Source organism: Sylvia atricapilla, chromosome 4, assembly GCF_009819655.1.
Source record: "Sylvia atricapilla isolate bSylAtr1 chromosome 4, bSylAtr1.pri, whole genome shotgun sequence".
NCBI classification, from domain to species: Eukaryota; Metazoa; Chordata; class Aves; order Passeriformes; family Sylviidae; genus Sylvia; species Sylvia atricapilla.
Genome location: NC_089143.1, coordinates 37,036,217 through 37,057,088, shown reverse-complemented (window position 1 = coordinate 37,057,088; position 20,872 = coordinate 37,036,217).

The window sequence follows — 20,872 nt, the reverse complement described above, 5'->3', positions numbered from 1 at the left end:
GATTTGCTACTAATTGAAGCAATACTGTGTCCTGTTAATTAAACAGAATGATTCAACAATCAGAAAGTTTTCATGGGTCAATTTTTTGACTGATTTTAGAACAAAAATAGAGGAAAACTGCATGTGCTTGAAAGTAATAGACGCATGAAAAAAATTGCACAATTTGTCAATATGTTGTTATTATTAACAAGATTGTTTAGTTTTTTTAAAAGCCCCAGCTTTCAGAGATGGTTATTTCCTTATTTTTCTTTAATCTGTAAATATATGTTGTTTTTGAAAAATAATTTTTAAGTGAAAAGAAAAATTATAGTTTCCATTTCAACTTCATCACAATCTTTGGGAATTTAAATTTAAAATATCTATTTTTTCAAAATTTATTTACTGTAAACCGTAATACAGGAAATCGGATTTGACACAAATTGTTCTGTTTTGACCTTAAATAATTTTTCTGGAGAAGGGAAGAAAATGTTCACTCTGGAGAGTGACTACAAGATGGGCTACAGCGAAGTGTGCTCACTAAAACCACAAACCTTTCAGCTGCTGGCAACAGTTCACTCCTGATAAATACAAGATGAAACCATAGCACTGTGAGTGCAGTAGTGCTGTAAGGCTGAAGGACCAGCTTTGAATTGAAAAACACTTGAACGTGAGTGAGACATTTGCTGATGAGATGGGATCAGACAGGACTATTTTCTTTGTATCTTTCAGTATCATCTGAAGCCAGTACTGTTGCAGCCTTCCCTCTGGTTGAATGACACTCTACGTTCACTGTACATTTGCTCATGGACACAACAAAAATTGCTACAAACAGAAAATAAATGTATTTCTGGTAAACTACAGTCTTCTTTCAAACACTTCCTGATGTCTTCAGAGCAAACCCAAAATATCGTTTTTCTTGACCATTAAGTCTTCTGAACATTTTTCAGCTTTCTCAATTACCCATGTATCTCAGCAATCAGCCTATTGTTACTGAGGAAATGCTCTTCAAGAAGCATATTACGGATGTCATTTCAGTGATTATTTTCTATGGAATAATGACCATTTTGTTTCATTAGTGGCTTTCTGGTTCTAATCAGACATTTATTTTTCACATTCCCCAAACAATGTTGCCCAGCATATGTTAAGGGAGCTGTGTGTGTACCATATGGCTAAGAATAAGAAATGCTGTATAAAATGGGGAAACTGAAAGGAGAAGAGTAATGTAATAGAATAGATAATGAATTCAGCCACATTATATGATTTCATCATTGGGAGGTTGTAAAGATGGAGTAGCACACATAGACTTTAGGCCCCAGTGATTTTCTCTTTCAGTATTCTAAACTGAAATTTTTTTCCCCTCATCTTGATCAGATGTCTCTGGAATCATGAAATGACAAAGAAGGCTTAATTCTTGTATAGAATTGTACTGTATAACTCCAATTTCAAGAGAGGCAAAGCACACTAAGTCCAAATATGTGGAACTGGAATCACCATGGAGACAGGCCAGTGATGTGTGGGCATTGGGGTACATTCTCTGTATTGCAAAACAGCATTCTGGTAATTTCTAAGCAGCAAGACCACATACTCTGCCTTATGCTAAAAAATGTAGGTTCCAAAATAAGCTTAAACATTCCTTTTAGAACTTGGCTGGACTTCAGGAAGTGAATTTTCACATTGTTCTAACCATCTGCTATTAAGGTTTAAAGTCCTTAAGGATCCTCAGCTCAAATCACTAGAATGAGGAGCCAAAATAAAAATGCTTTGATTTCCTAACCAATATCCATGATTTTAAAATGTGTTCTGGAAAATAAAATGCTTGTTGGATCATAGCATGAGATGTGAAAAGGACATTTCAAGCCATAACTTAACACAAATTGCTATCTGATATTAGACCTATTATTTAGAGTTTGACTGATTCTGTGATCAACATCCCACATAGTGCTGAAGTTTTCAGCCTACATATTAATAGTGAAATCTGCATTTTGCTGGGCAGCTCTCTGATTTGCTATCAATAGAAATCTGAACAAATTATCTGAATGAAAGCTGGCTCAGAGCTCCTACCTTGATCCACACACATCCTTATCCTAGTAGTGCCATGTTTCCTAGGTGTGTTAATGTTGAAAGTTACACACTGAATGCCCACATTTCTACTTCTGGCACGTGTATTATAGTCAGGGCTGTACATCATATACTGTCTGTAACCTTGCTTATAAGGATTATAACTTACAATTGTTACAGCTGCAAGTTATTTAATACCAATGCCTAAAAGCTGTGCTCATTAGGCTCCTAACCCATGTCTCTCCCTGAAAAGCATATTATCATAGTTGACAATATCAATAATTTTACTTAAAGTAAGTAATTCAGCCCTGCCTCGATTTTATGATTTAAAGGTAGTTACTGAGAACCCTTGAGTTCTTAACATATAATTTAGCATCAGCTAAATGTACACAAGACCTCACTTATTGGAGAATCAGAGGTGTATAAATACATATTAGTTTTTCTTTCCAACTTTTGTTTCAAACGTACCTGATAGATTTATTGCTTGACTGTGCTTCGGTAGTCTGACTCCCTGTGGTGATTTCCAAAGGTCTGCGGGCAGGAATATACACTTACTGTTGAAAAAGATTATGACATCATGGATGTTAAAAAGAGAATGAATGATGTGGTTAGTCATGCATTCAATATATTACTAGAGAGGGGGTTATATGGAAACATGGCCTTTCTGTCAGGTAGAATAAATGACATATATAATTTGTTTTGTCCTTCTCTTAAAAGAACAAGGGAAAGGAGATAATCTGTCTTAATAAGGGCATGCTTCGAGTATCAACCAACAAGAAAGTAATATATTCTTAAACATCCATATGTGATCTCCTTATTAAATTAGGATGTTGAGCTAAATTTAAAGTATCAATATATAAATCAGTCAGTCAGTTAAATTAGCCAGTTTTATACTGATAAATGGGAGTTAATAAAGCAATTACTTCTTTCTGAACCATAAGGCTCTGGTTTCCAAATCAGTTGTATGAGTTATGGATTACTGACATAATTTACAAGTTTTCATTTACATGACTTATACCCTTGATTTCTGAAGAATTAATCCTTTATTGTATTAAAGGCACAACAAAATGGCATTTGCGGAACATTATGGTTGGAGCAAAGCAACAAAATTCTTTGACTTCTCAATTTATGGTGACAGTGGCCCTTAGTCTAGCTGCTGTTGTTCATAACATATAGAGAGTTAAGGACAGAATTGTTGCCTTAATATTGGAGGTCATGACTTCTCAATGTGTGTGTTGTGACCCATGTTCCATACCTGTTGGGTTTTGCCTTTTCTTTTCCTCAATTCCGTAAGTACGCACCACTAGCAGGCAGTTCTGCACCTATGCTGGCCATTCACTATGAAAGAGGTGGTATTAAAACTTGTCAGTGTATTGCCACATAACCTTCACATTTTCTATTTTTATGAGGCTCAGCTTTGTATAGGCTAACGTCATTGAAAGATTGGAAATGATTACAATGTGAGCAAGGTCAAGCTTATATTAGATGTGCCTTAAATAAATTTTCATTTTATTTTTTCACGCACTTTTCTCCTTTTAATGCTTACTGCCTAGTATTTATCTTATTATTCTCTTTAGATAGAGGTAACCTGTCTCTTGGGCCACACAAGTCTTGAAGTGTTGCACAAACTAGCCAAAGTCAGGTAGAATTTCGCTGGAATTCTTTACAAAGCAGTTCTAAAAGTCAAGAAAGGTAATGGTTTTCAGACAAAACAATTTACTGTCCTCTACCATGTAATTCATTGAGAGTACAGTAATGGCAATGGCAATAGCTGTTACGAGAGAGAGCAATAAGAATATTTAAGGAGGACTTCATGATCCATGCTAATGGTGTCTGTGTAAGTTTATTCAGTGTTTCAAAAAAGAACTGCCAAAAGCCAGCAAACCAACTGAAAAAAAACCCCACAAAAAAAAAAAAAAAAAAGCCCAAACCAAGCCCTAAGTCAATAAAATAATATTTTGTTTGAAATAAATAATTTTTTTAATGAAAAAATTGGTTGTGATGCAACAAGCTGAGAAATCAAACCTGGATATGTAGTGCCTGACATATGCCAGATAAAAGCAAGGATAGACAAAGAGTATGAAGGTAGACAAAAAAGTCGGGTAGAAACAAAGGAAAAATAGCCTATTGTAGCAAAATTTTCAGAAGAAAAAAGACCCTGAACAATTCAAGAATTGTATGGCCAAGAGTAGGATTGCACAGAGTAGCAGAATTAACAAGGGTCTGGTGAAAGAGTAACTCTAGTCTCCTCATTTACTTTTTATATTTACTTTGCAGGCAAGCCAGCTACTGGGTTAGCACTAAGTGTGGGCTGAACAATTTAAGAGATTGTCTTTCATCTCCCCAGCATATCTCCATTGAAATATCAACAACCGATAGATAGGCAAGGCTCACAGCTTCTGTCTTAATGGCATGATCAGTGCTGCTGTGTGATGTGGAGCCAGTAAACTTAGCCATTCACTATAAAGGAACTATTTTAATTAATAAAAGGAATCTTCCTTTGACAAGTGTGTTATTTTTTCCTTACTGAAATGCATCGAAACATTTAAATATTTACTCCCATAATTATTATACACCTGTATCTGCCCAGTGCATCATATATTTTAAAGCTCAGTCCAAGCTCCAAACATTAATGATCCAAACAATAACTCATGACAGAGGCAGTCAGGTGGTCATCTCCCTGGTGTGTGTTGGAGACCAAGTATTGTTTTCAGATGTCAGACGGCATAAAAATGCTTCTAAAGAGATATCATAATGGGTTTCTTTAAATTTACCAACATTTACCCTCAAGCCTTATGGAATTGACTAATAGCTATTATGTTAAACAACTGGCTGGAGCAATTTGGCCTTCGCTGCTGGCAAGGCATCAATAGGTCTTCCAGTTATAGGCAGATCGGTGTTACCTATCACATTCCTGGCTAACAGATAGACGAGTGGATTTACTGTCAAATAGGATATATTCATAATAAAATATCAATACACATTAATAAACTAAATTCAAAAGGCCAATTTTTGATAGAACCAACAGAAATGGGTTAGACTGACTAAACTATTCCACTGTTGACTCAGGAGCAGGCAAACTGCTTCACTTTATACACCTTTCTTTTTGGCCTCAATAAAAATGAAAGTTATTTAATTATTTGAAAGAAGTGGCATTTTGGAAGAACTTCCCATTTTCCTTCAGTCATCTATAAATTTAAGAGATTTTAGATAACAGAACTTCCCTTAATATACCTTCCAGGATGTTAAAGTAAAGCTATTTGTTTATGGTATACGGAGTAATGCCAGATCTGGCTAGTCTGGAGGCAAGCTTTTTCAAGCTTTTGATCTGCAGGCTCTGGTTTCCAGAATGTTGAGATCCATGTTAAAAAGGAATCTGGTGTACATAGTCTATTCATTCATTGCATTGCCACAATTATAAAACAGAACCAGATAAAAAAGACTGATAAGGGTGGATTAAAACTATGGAACAATGACTGCAAGAACAATGACCAAAAGGACAATGGTCTATGTAGAGGAGGTGTTACAAAATCAAGAAGTATGTGGAAGAGGTGAATATAAAATCTTTATTTGCTTTTTCTTCATTCAAGAACTCAGCACATGAAAACTGTCAAGAGAAGGCCTTTCCTCTCACCACACATAGCTAAATGGTGGTCACGGAGTACTGCGGTACAGAGCTGTTAACCACAGAGTGCTAATGGAAAGTTAAATACAAAAGTGTTGGGAATCAAACAGTGCTAAGCTAATTCCTGGAAGATGGATCCATCTGTGACTGTTAAACATGTAGGAAACTGCTCCATGGTGGGGAGATTATATGAGAATGTTCTGCACTTGTTTTGTATATCCCTACATGACCACTGTTGGGGGAGGGATACTGGGCTATACAAACCATTGTGTCCATTACACTTTTGTCATGCTTAATTTTCAAGGATTTAAGGAAAGGAAAATTCTTCTTGGTTATTATTGATTATTACCTCATCTTCCTAAACTGTCCTCCAGACAATATAGTTGCAAATTATAGTTGCAAATTTCTTTGAGATGATTAGACTGGCGGTTTAGCATCTATCATTCAAGATAGACTAGCACAATAATGATCACAAAAAACTCATCACAGATCACTGCTATAGCTCTTTGTACAGTAGGGATCATACTGCTGTTATTGAGCCCCTACAGGTGAATTTGATGAAGTAAATCTCAGGGAATAAGTACTTAATTCTCTTATAAGTGTTAAAAAACACAGACTGATGGGTTTTATTTTTGGGGCGTGTTTTTAATTTGTATTTCTGCCTCTGCCTCTGAGGTTGTATTCTTAGACCTCATGAATGAAACTGGAGAAACTACTGAAAAACTTCCTAGGCTTCAAAGATGTAATGGAAAATAAGCTTATACACTTATCCTTTGTTTGGATTATCATGAGACGTTTTATGATGGTACAACCAATCTAAACCATTTTGGATGATTTCAGCCACCTGGAGTAGTGCAAGTAACCCCTGCCCACAGCAGAAGGGCTGGACTTAGATGATCTTTAAGGTCTTTTCCAATCCAAGACCCATTCTAATATTCTATGATTCACTTCCCTTTCCCTGGAGAAGCTTGGTGCCTCTCTTTTTGTCTGTGCAGCATTTTTCCCTCCATGGAACCCATTGGCCAGCACAGGCAGACACCCTTTTCTCTGGAGGTAGCACTTTGTGGCATGGCTGTACAGGTCCTGCAGGTGCTAGGAAGGTGCAAGACCCCAGAGGCATTTTCCTACTGCATGCCTATAGTGGACCCTCAGGTCCCATTCTTGCCACCTTTGCTGAATCTTCACTCTCCAGGGAAGATTTATATTCTTTTGACATTGAAGAGTTAAATGAGGAAAAAAAAAGACTTTTACACTGCCTGTAAAAGTCATGTTTTGCTGGCAAACAGCAGCAAACTTGCTAGGCTTTCTTCATTAGAGCCTTGCCATTTAAGCCATCAGCGTCATTTTGCAAGGACATCAAACATGTGTACACCAGATGCCGGCAACACAGAGCAGCTCTAAGGACCTGACTCAACTTAACAATAATCTGCGGACAGCGGGTGTGAACCTGAGCTGGGCCAACACCTCATCAGACTGCATGGCTAATTGATTTCAAAATTAGAGTTGGTATTTCTGAACAATAATCTTAAAAGGCAGCAATAAAATACATCAGAATCCTTTGAGCTAGCCAAGCTTTCATCCAAATGGCTTATTACAAAGAGCTGGCACACCTGAACTTTGGCATAGACAAATAAATCCCAAAACAGTAAATGGAAACCACATTTGGCACTGAAGGTTTTGTCAAGAGAAGTTTGTAGTCATCAGGAAACAAGATTTTGGATTTTTTTTCCTTAGTGGCAGGAAGTCATTCACTGGATATATTTTATTCCAACTGCTGTGATTTATGCAATGAAAATATAGGTAGTGTTGAGGAGAATGCTATTTTTTATATATATGTATATATTTTAACATTCCACAATCTTCAGGATCCCAGAAGCTCTAAAAGCACAGGAAGGGTTACAGTTATCCCAACAGTGATAACTTAATTGCATCTGTCGGCCTCCCTCTTTGAACTTTGAACTGCTGTTTTGTGGCATCATGATCCAAAAGGATTTAGATCTGACTTTTGTGTAGCTACAATAAATTATACCCAAATATCTGAGCAATGCCTGGAATCTTATCTTCAAGGCAGGATGAGGCATCTCTCTTCAGGGATGGTATAAATTTGGGATACAAATCTCTTTGGGTACTAGCATTTCAGATCAGGTAGAAAAGATTGCTTTTCCCTTTGCAATAGATTGAATTATAAGAAAGTCAAGAATATATAAATAAAACCATTAATTTCCTTAAACATTTCCTGAAAAAATGGCTCCTCAGAACTGCTTAAAAATGGGACTAAACCAATCTTTGCAGTCAGAGGCTGATCTGTGCAGTACCTGAAATCCATTTGCATTCAATACCTCTGTTCTTTATAAAAAAATTTATACATTTGAATTTGATGACTAAAGATGTAGCAAAGGCAATTGCAGCTTTCATCATTGATTGGTCTAGGTGAAATGTTACTCGCTGCTTGATTATGAACTTTGTGTTTAAATATTAGTGGTTAAGCTTTACCCTTCTGACAGTCTCAGGTTGAGTTTGTGATAACGGAGACAGTTCTTTTTGTAGTTTCGAGTAATTCTGTTCTATACCATTAATATTGATGTTAGCATGATCTCAAATTTAGTTCAAAATGTGAATCTTGATGGTATGCATTACATCTGCATAAACAGTCTTAAGACAAGTACAACTACAGAGCTATTATACATTACTGTGCCAAGGGATATAAGCAGTCATTTTGTTATGCATCTGACAGATGTAACAAGCTCAGCTTAGTCGATTCAAAATATTGTCTTTTCTTTTGGTTTATGTCTAATTACAATTTTCAGGCATGGCCTGATTCTCATCTCACTTACATTGTGGATTTCCAGATGTACCCCTGGATTTTCACAGGGTTATTCATAACGATAAATTGGTCTGTGATATGCCAACTTTCTGATTATCCAGGGCCCAATTCAGTTATACATGTTTAAAACAAGCCTAATTCTATTAGCTGCCAATCTGTAGTGCTGTGAGAGGATAATCAGGCCTTGTAGATTCATCTTACCCTTATGAAAAATTTTGCTATGCACATTATTTTCAATCTTGCCAGTATAAAATTTTGTCTCCTGTGAGCTAGGCATCTGAGGACACATTTTAGTCATGTACTATACTTTAGCCATGATTGATTTTAGAAATGTTTTCAGTTGCACAGGTTTGGGGTGTATGGGGCAATACACATTTTTACCCATCAATTAACTGCAAAAGTTATTCTTCTCTCTATTTCAGCATAGCAAAGTCAGCTGAAAGAATAGATTTTTTTAAAATAAAATACCTCATCTTATATTATGGGCGTCTTGGCCTTCTCATGTTCATATACATATTGACTTAGCATCCAATTACTTAGCCATTAATGCTCATTTAATTGTTTGATGTTAAAATAAAAATGCTCATTTAATTGTTTGGTGTTAGTATAAATTAAACTTTATGTCTTACATGCAAGTAAGTATTAATGGGAGAGATTTAGACATCTTTTACTTCTGCTCAAACAGCCTCACTTCAGCAAGGGTTGCAGGGGTGCAAATGAGGACAGATTCACCTCTAAATTTTTGCATTGCTCACAATGACACTTCTCTTTGCATGTGCAGCATAAAATCAAGTACTCGTTTTTGTGAAGTTGCATAAGGGATTGACATTTGTAACTTAACTCCAGCACATGGCTCTTCATGTTTTCCTCCTACTTCTACAAGTATTCGTATGTAAGGCAAAAGAATACATCAAAGTGACTCAAACAGCATAACAAGAGTCTGTCTACAAAGTCCTGCACCAGCTGGGACTCTTACATGGTTTAGATTATAGTCCAGAGAGTACTGAGGCTGGACCACCGCAGGAGAAAGAGCATGGGGACACTGCAAGTGTTCCCATGCACAGTAATAGACAAACACCTGGGTCAAATTAATCTAGGCTTATCCACTGCGAAAATTCACAGGGTTTAATGGCTTTCCTTACCTGTGAAGGGGTGGTCTACTTACAGGAGTTCTGTACAGAATGTGATGCAGAGGGGCAGATTGCAGATTTTTGAGTGTTAAAGGTCAAGATCTATAGTAAGAGGCAAACAGGTGGGAGTTACCACACAACAAATAGAAAAATAAAGCAAATATATTAATTCCTCAGTTTTCATTAATTTTTTATGTTTTGAAAGGCAACTGAGATGCTATTAAATCAAGTTCCAAGAGAAAATTATATTTTTTGGTGATGAGGAAAAATAGTAAACTGCATTCCTGCTGTATGTTTCAAGATTATTTTAATCTAGAAAAAGATAATAGAACATGTGTGATGTTTGTATTTCTGTGGAATTAATTTAAAGGCTTTTCCCCTGTTTATCTTTTAGGTTACTCTATGCAGACACTTCATTACAAAAAATTTTTCTGTTTCCTCAGCATTTGCTTGCTCTCTATCTTCCTTTCATGTCAAAATATGGAGCAGAATTTCACTGTACTTAAATATTCTTCAAGTAGGTCGCAACAGAACCAATGGAGAGATGATATGGACCCCCTCATTTGCAAAAAGAAGCTTAGCTATATCACATAGTTTTAAGAATATGCTTCAAATATATCATTAGTCCCATTAGCTGTCAGGCATATAACAAGAGATAATCAGCAGGTTTCCTAGCTCTAATGCTGCAGTTAAAATAACTTTGGATTAGGGGTTTGTTTGTTTGCTTTATCCATGCATTACTCTTTGATAACAATGCTGCAAACACAACTGTTCTTGTCTTCTATATGGAGATGGATGAACTGGCTTTCTCCGAAACAAGGCCAGGAATTCAACAAGATAACATGAGGGAAATCAGAAAGTAACTGGAATTTTTACAGGGCTTCTTCTACACTGTTTTTTCTTCAGGTTTTTGTACTGCTAGCTGGAGCAGCTTCCTGGCTTGGTGCTTACATTGCTGGAAGACCAGAGGGTATCCCTGGCTCAGGTGACTCCACCCAATGTAAAATATTTTAATGTAGCCCACCACAACTAACAAAAATCTGTGTTGTCATGTAGTGTTACTGCTTTATCTGTAGTGATAAAGCCACAGTCTTGTTGCTGTAGGAAGCCAGTTGCCTTATCATTTTAGGTAAAGCAAAAGCCTTCCCAGAAAGTTTTAATGCCTATTAAATATTATATTGACTCTAGCATAGGAAGACCTATTTCTCTGTGAGTAATTAAGATCTAAGATTTGTTTCTTGTTTTTAGTCTTAAATAAGCCCATCAGCCTATCAATACTAAAAGTAGAAATGAGGCAAAGGGGCAGAGCAGTTCTAAAAAACAGTGATCTCCACTGTCAATCTGGAGGATAGGCAGAAATAGCTAAACAAATGTGCTATGCTTTGGAAGAATAAAGATTTGTGGATTGTAAAACATTATAACTTAACAAACTCAAACTCCAATTGAATATTTTAATGTTTAATTGCATATAGAAATACATAATGACCATAATGATTTATGAATGTATATTTGTCCAGGAAGTGACTCCACAGGAGAGCAGTAAAGGACCATGATGCCATTGCTGGTGTGATAGAAAATTTGTGAGGAAGTGCAGTTTCACGATTCCTAGTCAGGGGAGAGGAGAACACTTAGAATGTCCCATGACCTGACAAGCACTGTAGACCATTAACTACTTGCACCATGGCAGTCAGTTGAGGTGATGTGATGGCCCTCTGGGAAGAGAATGGAAGAGCTCTGCAGATGTATAGCTATAAACATCAGTATGTTGGTTTTTTGCTTGATTTCTAGGCCTTGATCCTTTAAAAAGTTACAAATAAAAATCCCAAAGGAAAAGGATGAAGCAGACAAGACAACAGTCGTGGAGAAAATAATCTGTAATACTTGAAATAACATTAAGAAATATAATATATGGGTACATCACATGAATAAAACATTACATTGGCTTGAGTTCTTTCCTTTTTCTTACTAGATGTTGCTTTCCTAAATCATATGGGTACTTTCAGAATACACAAGGCACAGACTGTTAAAGGCAATGATGATATGATATTAATCCTTCTGGTACTTCTCCAGTGTGTCTGTTTGGCTCTACTAGCCTTGAGTTCCTGCTGATGGGAGTCTAAGAGACATTGAGGAAAGTGTAAGGTGCATCTCTCCCCATCAGCAACTATCTGTGACATAGTGTGGCCTGACCTCTCAAAGCAATGTCAGCAAGCTCCTGGTCCAAAAGAGAACATCTCACAGACAAAGCATTAAAAAGTGTGCTAATGACTTTTTACTCAGATAAGAAGGGCAAAATTATAATTTAGATACCTACAAATTAATTGTTTACATTCTACTAAATATTTCTAGTGACAGTAAAATATCTCTGCTAATTTAAGACATCTGAAGATCCTGATCACAGTGATGAAACAGGATAAAGAAAAATATAGTTTGCAAGTGGAGTAATGTAGAAAGATGAAATAATGACACCAAGTTATCTGATGTGTAGTTTGAGGAAAATAACATCAAGAATAAACATGCTAATTATTATGCCTAATTCTAAGCTTTCTTTTTTTTTTTTTTAAATGTATTTAACTTTTCTGGTTACCACTTTATCTCACTTGCTGTGGAGATCAATCTCTGCCATTGTTCTCCTTCTATAGCTTTATTTTTCCTTCTTTGTCCAGCATTATCAAACTATGACACAAATTCAGTTATGATGTTGTGATGCCAAACTTGTGGTCCTGGCAAAGTATATCATGCAACATATCTAGGTAAGTAAATTAAAAAAGCATCTGAGCAGGTATCTGGTGTGTGTCACTGCTCATTCTTCCATAATAAACTATCTTCTTCTTCTCATTCATTTGTCAATCACAGTAACTAAAGATTATTATATGCTGTATGTACGTGACACCAGCAATTTGCAAAGTCTGTTGGCAAGAAAATCAGGTTAGAATGACAGAGTGAGAAATTAAGCAGAAGTCTGATGTAATTAGCTATAACAATCAGTGCTCTAATTTCTGATTTATTGTTTCCTGTTTTCCTGCTGCTTTCAGTCCATGCATACTGTATGTGCTTCATATAGGTCAAACAATTGTCTTATCAGTCCTGGCAAACCAAGAGGTCAGAGTTAACAATATTTATTTAAACATGCAGGATGCTTCCCACTGCAATTAGGAAATAACTATTACTAATAGATCTTCGGTGCCATTTCCTCATTTGTAAGACTTTGTAAAGACATAAAGGCAATAGGGAATTCAGATTTAGATTTCTTTGTAAATATTTCTTGCAGATAGGTTTACTTGACCAGTAGCATTTCAGTTTGTTAAACTGACCACACTGAATTCCACCAAATGACAATCTGACAACAGAATATCAATATGAAATGTTTGCACATAGATATCAATTCAATAACAATGGGCATGTGGCATTATATAATGCCAGTTCTTAAAAAAAAAAAAAAAAAAAAAAAAAAAAGCCTATCCAAGTCTTGGTCCTTCTGAAATCAGAGCTTTGCTCTGGCTGTGATGGGTTTATGACTTGGCCCTATAAATTTGTTCTAGATGCCTTTTTCACATTGTGCAGAATTCGAGGTTTTGGAGGAGCAATCCCTTTTCATAATCCAGGATTGAGCACAATTTGCTTTTATACAGTCCTTGCGATTCCAGTGGGAGTTCCCATGACCTCTTGTTTTGATTGGAAATATGCATAGTAAATTGTGCATCTCACATATTTACTGTATGTATTGAACTCTTTAGCTAACAGATGCATTTTCATAAAATGTGAGTCTAGGAGAGATCCTTAGAGGTCATGTAGTCTGGTCTCCAAAGTATGTCTAAAATAAACTAGAACCAAAACATTCCTGACAGAGGCTGGCCTAGTCTATTCTTTAAAAATTCCAGAGACAGAGATCCCACAACATACTCATGTAGTCTATTCCACTATCTACTCCAGTACTCCTTCAGAAATATAATAGCAGGAAAGTTTTAACTAAATACTCTTGCTACTGCAAATCAATCCAATTACTTTGCTTTCTATAGTAGACATGGGGAGCAACTTATTCTTTGTAGTAATCCTCTATATAATTATGTCATATTTCTTTTTAGTCTTTTTCCCCTCTAAAATTATTAACTTTTAGGTCTTGTTAGTTGAAATTCACATGTACCTGATGTCTTGTCATCTGTGTTTTTCTGTATTGAGCTTGTCCAGTTTTGACAGAGCAATTGCAAATCTTGGCACTGTATGTACAGCTCTTGTGTTTATATTTGCCATTGTAGTACTTTATTGAAGGGTTAGAACACCTGTGACTCATGTGATTCACTATAACATCCAGATCCTTTTCTGTTCGACTGCTATATGGGCAAGACATTTCTCAGAGAGTATTTGTAGAGCTGATTGTTCCTACTTAAATATTTTATTTGCCTTGATTGAATCGCCTTCTATTTATTACAGCTCCTTTCTCCCATTTGTCTTGCTTATTTTGAATTTTAACCTTGTCCTCAAAAATGCTTGCACTCCTCCCAGCTTGCTATCATATAAGAATTTAATAAACTTACTGCCTGTTTTACTGCCTAGAGCATTAATGAAATGACTGCACAGTACCAGACTCCACACAGATTTCAGCAGAACTCTTGTTGATACTGCCTTTCAACATATTGTTTTCCAGTCTCTTCTGCATCCTTGTTACAGAGGAGTAAGGAAAGATGTTATTTTCCTGTTTGGTTCCGTTTTTTTCAATGACATTAATATTCATGGAAAGCAACATTGTCTGTTTAATAAGTAAAGATAGTGAAGATGCAGTACATTATTTTTGGCTATTACTTTCACTGGTTAATCTTTTAAATACTTTGAAATAGATGCTTTGTTAGTTTTTCAACTGTCTGAAGTCAGGGTAGCTGACATGGTTCCTTGGCTCCACTTGTCTCCACTTTTAGAAATAAGCAGTGTATTTCTCTTTTTCTTGTTGGTGCTCCAGAACCTTGACCTCTTCAGATTCTCTAATTTCTAATGATTCTAATAATTTCTAATGATTCTAAGTTTGGTTCCCTTTTCGATATCTTCATGAAGTCCTATGTAACTCACTGAAGACTGAAGTTTAATCTTGTTGCTTTCAATGATAATCACACAATTTGTAATCTCATGATTTTTTTTGTGAACAGAATGTACTAAACATTTTGTCCATCTTGTCCATCTATATATCCCGCTTAATGGTAGAGTTGGTTTTCATCCCTGTTGACTGCCAGGATAATTTATTGCTTAGAAAATTTATTTTTGAGGAGAGAAACCACCTGTTCAGAAACTCTGGGCAACATCCATCCATTGGATTCCCTATTGCCTTTATGTCTTTACGAAGTCTTACTTTAGAATGCCTGTTCTGAAGTCATTTGTCCAAGACCCAGGGCAGTGGTGGACAGGAGTTATGACTGCAGCATATAACAGCAGCAAATTTAGAATATGGGTAATATCAAGGAATTAGATTCTATGAGGTTCTATAAGATTCAGTGAAATCTTCTCCCTATAGAGTTGTGTGACACTACCACAACTCCATACGTGAGAATGGAGGGAAAAGGAGGGATGAAGGTGAACAACACAGATGTGGAAAATGTCAGCTATTTAGATTGCTTATATTATTTTCAGGAAATGTTGCAAAATCCCTTCTAATTTTCCAAAGTGTGGAGTTCGTGTCAGGAAGTTTTTGCTTTCAGGAGGGATACCTGAGCAATTGTGTTTGGTAGACTGCAGAACATGTTCATGAGATTTCTATAGAATCCTTGAATGATGGGGTCTGGATGCCCATCCCCATCCTGGGCTGAGATGTGAGCACTGGCAATGGCCCTAACCTCAGACAGTTTAGGACAGCCACACCAGGAAAGAGGGAACTGTTGTGCCTTCCAGTCTGTACTGTGAAAAAGGCAAGGCTCCAAAGCATGAGAGACTCACATTTTAGGCAGACATATAATGGCAAATTTAAGCAGGGCTTTAGCTTCTTTTTTTGCCCATTCTCATGGGCATTTGCCCATTCTCATTGCCATTTCACTGCTTGCTTCTGAAGTTTCTACTTGTTTCTGATTTACTGTTAGTACTTAGAAGGATTATGATTTTGGAAATTTTACTTAGTATTTATTTTTCTTGCATATCAAAGCACTTTATAAACAGGAAGATCCTAATTCATTGCTATTCCCACATCAAAGTTTGGATAGACAGCACGACTGGAACTTAGGTCTCAAATGTGTGTGTGTGAAGGTACTGTAGGAAAATATCTCTGTGTTATTTTGCTGACCATCATTCAAGGATACAAGAAAATATCTTAAAAGTTCTTGGGATCACAAAATAAACCAGTGTAAGAGCCAATTTACTGCTGCAGAATTTGCATTTCTTGTATTTACAAATTAACATCTTCACCAAATGTTCAGCTAGCATCAACCATTATAGTTTCCCACAAACCAATTTATACCACCTTACAGCTGTAGGATATCATAAAAACAAAAGACACACCAATTAAAAGTTTGTCCAGATTACTAATACTAGTTATTAGTTTATTTTTTTACAATTTCAGGAAAATTTGAACCCAACAGCATTATAATCTGCAACCATCCTAGTATTTGTATCCACAGATTTCAGTAGACTAGTTTTTCTAATTTTTCCCCCTCAGAGTAATTCATCTTACTTATTTGCTGCCAGATATTGATGCTAATTTCCTTTGTCAGTTAATTTGAGGGTAGAAAATATAACTTGGGCTCAGTCGTCCTTGTTTGATAATTTAATACCAATATTATTTAGGTTATTAGTTTTATTGGTAAATCAAGAAGCAAGTTGCCGGAATACAGCTGTGACCCCAGGGCAGGAACTTTCTGCCGGCTGTCACCTTCTGACAGTTTGGGCTGTTAATTACCTCCAACAGTTGGAGCACAAGCACCTCTGTGTCTGCCAGCTGGTAGCCTCTGCCTCACACTGGCAGCCTGAGATTTAAAACCTGTAACAAAAGGCTGTTATGTAAACAGTTTAGTGTATAATACACAATGGGCAGCAGCAGATCCACACTGGGAATCAAAGTTACTCTCTGCATTCACCAGTTGGTAGAGCTGGAAAGGATGAAAGATCCTGCTTGCCTCTTTCCACCAGTCAGAGGACAAAACATGAAGCCCAAAGTGAAACAGCCTGACCCGAGGCTTCTCAGACTCTGCACACTGGGATCTAAGTGTCTGAATTGCTGCAGTACTGTTGGACTATACCAATTACTTTAACATGTGAGAATAAAAGACTTTAATTGCCTGGTGACACACCAGTCACCAGCCCAGAGAAACTGCAAAAATCATCTCTGAAGTTTCCTTCTCAGAAAACAAACGCAGACTTCACAAGTGCATTCTCAGATCCTCTCATTTAAGGACTCATTCCCTGAAGTGGCACAGATGCAGCTTGAGCTAGTCTGTATCTGGGAAAGAGCTCACGATTGCACTTCTGAGGGAGCAGTGTCACCATGCTGTATATAAAACTTGAGCTGCTCAGAAGTGTGAGAAGCAGGGTCCTTATTCCAAATTCATGAAAGAATCTCTTTATAGTCATAATGGCTCAAAGTGTACAGCTAAAGCAGGGCTGGAGCCAGACAATGAGACATCCCCAAAATATGGTTTGAAATTTGGCTTCTGGAAGTTATTTCATGTCTTTACGTGTCAATCATTTAAGTTTAGAAAACAACCATCCTAAGCAGGAGGAAGGTACCCAAACCCTTTTGCTAGCTTTAGCTGAGTGGTTTAGGGTTCTTACAGAGGGGCAGAACTGCAATATCATCCATCCCAAACATGAGAAGATTCAAGACTCCATGTCATTTGTCTGGAAAGCAGCCTGATAATTTCCAGGTGAGCTTTGGTCACCAGAGATCTAGAATTGCAGAACTGATGAAATCAAACAAGAGCAAGAAGGAGGCCAGGTATGGACCAGGATGAAGTGTTCTGGATCACATCCTTAGTCTCTGTAATGTTCAACTATTTTATATGCTGGCTGCTTGGTGCAATAAGCACAGTGTTTCTGTAACAGAAATTTGTGAAGTTTTAAAAATCTGAGATAACAACAAAATAATGACTTATCTCTCAATATCTAATTGTAGGCATATAAATTTGAATTCAATAAATGTATGCAAGGAGTATTTCCTATATTAGGATTGTATATCCAGTATAAGGGTGTTCAGACATCTGCTGTCCTGCTCAGGTAAAGCATTAATGCTGATAGTAAGCAAAATCTTCTTAGGGCCTTAAAATGGTGTCATCAGAACAGAAGAAATAAAAAATGCTTTAAGGATCAAGTGCAGCAGTAAGCTTTGATTCCAGGGTTTGAAATAAGTGAAAAAGAGACTTGTAACAAAATTATTTCAGTGGAAATTTTTAATAGAAATTTTTCTCTCTCTCTTACTAGGTTTACTCAGAGTCAAAAGAAATCAATCATAGCTTGATTTAAATGTTATATCTTACATGGAAATGAAATTTCACATCAGTGGCACATTTTCTGTACGTGTCACAACGTTGTTTATTGAATTTGTTCTAAGAAATACTGCAGTTTATGTCCTTTGAAATAACTCCTTGAGAGAAGGAACGACTCTTAGAGAAAAAAAGCTACTGTAAACCAGCAATTTGTGCAGTAGAAGCTAGCCTGGGTTCCCTTATGTAGATACAGTTCTCAGTATTTTCAAGTATTTCACCTACCTCATTTTTAGGTAGACTTGAATATAGAATTTGCTTTTCAATAGATTTCAGATCAGCGTGGAAACACTCTACCTCCTCCATCCCTTGCAGACAAGGGGAAGTTGGAACCAGCATAAAGCTGTTTAGTAAAAGAGGAGGACAATTATCAGCTTATCAAAAATTAACAACAGCAGCCTAAGTACCACCCATCTGGTCTGCTGATATCCAAATAAGTCTAAGCTTCCCAGGCCAGAGGTGCCCACAAAACTTTCAGAAAGAAAACATCTGGCAATGGCTTTTATATCACTATGGAGCATGCAATTACATTCATATACTTGCAGTTTGTGTCTCCCTGACAGTTATTTCAAAGGCACAAGCTGAACTAGGTTTAATCTCACAATATCCATTTAGAGCAAATGGCTGGGGTAGGATGTACCAAATTGTGGTTTTGACTACAATGGAACTTCCCTGTATGTACACCAATACAAAGAAAAGCAAAGTTTGACCCAGTGCCTTCACACAGGCATAACACTGGTAGGATTCCTAAAATGTATATGCATTCTGAAATTTGAAATTTAATGTAAAAGAAAAAGTAATTTTAAAATCAGTGTTTTGCATGATTTATACATATGAAATATTATTTATAAATTCTCTTTACATTGCTATTGAAGGATGCTTTGAAAACAATGCATAGAAATGAAACCAATTGCCAAAAGCCTGCCTTCAACATTGCCAGAGCTAAAGAAATGTCCATTTCTTTGCATTCTCTCTCTAAAGCAGTGGCAAACCTTTCAACAGTTCCCATTCCTGCAGGCAATTCCCCTCTCGTGGTTAACTGCTTCACTGCTGGCCCAGCAGTCACATCTGCCCTGTGTTGCCATATCACATTGGTGCTCCCTTGAAGCTGGGAAATTGCCAACAGGAGATACCTGGTATCCATCACCAGCAGTCAAGCTATCAGACTGACTGGAGCAAAGCCTTTTAAAAGTTATATTACAAAAACTTTCTATGGTTTTCAAAGATCTGAAGCACCCTGACAGTAGTGCATTTCTTTTTCATTTCAATTGATTTTTATTTTATTTAGAATTAAGAACAGAAAATATAAAAATATATCAGCATGACTCTTCTTGTTATATTTGAAAATATTATTTTAAATATTTTCTATAAGGTATATTTTTCAGCGAGTCTATTGTCTTCTATCCCTTTTATTTGTAATAATAATTTAAATATAATTTCTTTTGCCGAAAGATTTTCATATTCCCCTATCCTTTCTAAAATTGATTTGGTTTCTGTTGAATATTTGCATGGGAAAATCTTCACTGTTTAATTTGAAACATATTTTTTAATTTTTTCTTTTTCCTAAAATAACTAGATATCACGATCTATTTCATAGGTACTGAACTGAGTTTTTAAGTTGTTCTGATACTTGAGTTCTTTCAATTTCTTAAAATGTCAAGTTCCCCATTTTCATTCATATAGTATATTTTTCTTTGTGGGTCATTTTTCTTACTGATGGCACACACCCCTCCCCTATCCCTTCTTTTTGCCCAGTGTTCCTGTCAGGTGGATCTTTTAACAGACATTATACATCTGCTATATCACTGTTTCACACAGAGCACTGCATATAGCTAATTTTCTGCCTGAGAGTGATCCTGCCTAACTCAATTGCTTTGCCCAGCTAATGATGCAGAATTTCGAGTGCAAGAAGCCCATGTGTTCCTGGGCACTCAGTGTCCAAAGCTCAACATAATTGCTCAACAGCCCTGCAGTGTGAATGAGCGCCGGTGGTCTGATGATCCTGCCTGACAAAGACATAAAATTCTGTGCTTGAGGTTGGAGGAGATGTGGCTTGCAGGACAGGGATACTTTCTATTGCCCCTTTTTGTTTTTAATGTGATTTCCAGTACCATAGAGCAGAGCGAAATGAAGGAGGGAGAAGTTCAGGAGGAAGAGGCATTGCTCAGGCTTTCTTTGATCTGCTCCAGTTGAAGCTTTTCTGACCCAGGCAGACAGATCAAAGAAAGAAGCCAGAATACAGAGCACTTGAGACATTTCATGACTGTAGAAAATACTGCCCCAAAAGTGCTTCTTTTTTAGTTTGAAAAAATGCTTGCCTTACATATAAACTGTTGTGGCACTTATTACTAAAACCAGATGATCACAAACTATTGATTATTTTATATACCTCTGTCAGGAAGGCATTAGCTATATAGTGTCTCAGATAAAAATCCTTCGACTGGTACATGAAGACTGCAATAAAACTAAAAGAAACAAATGATAGCAAATTGCATATCTATTTTATTTCTTAATATGTCTTTGCTTAAAGAGATTGCAATTTCAAATGTTCAGTAATCCAGTGATTGGTAGAAGGCTTTCTTTGAACATCAGTAAACCTTAGCTCTCAATAATTCAGTGAGAGGCAGCAAACAACTGCTGAATTGCCATCTTCAAGCTGGGGTACTGAGTAGCCTTTACAGAGTAGAGAGGTATCACCGAGTAAGGACTAAACCCTGCTTTCAGTATGCATGCTTTATAGACATAATTAGACCACATTCTGCCCCAAATGTGTGCTGATTTTTGTGATTGACTTCCCGTGCTGTGA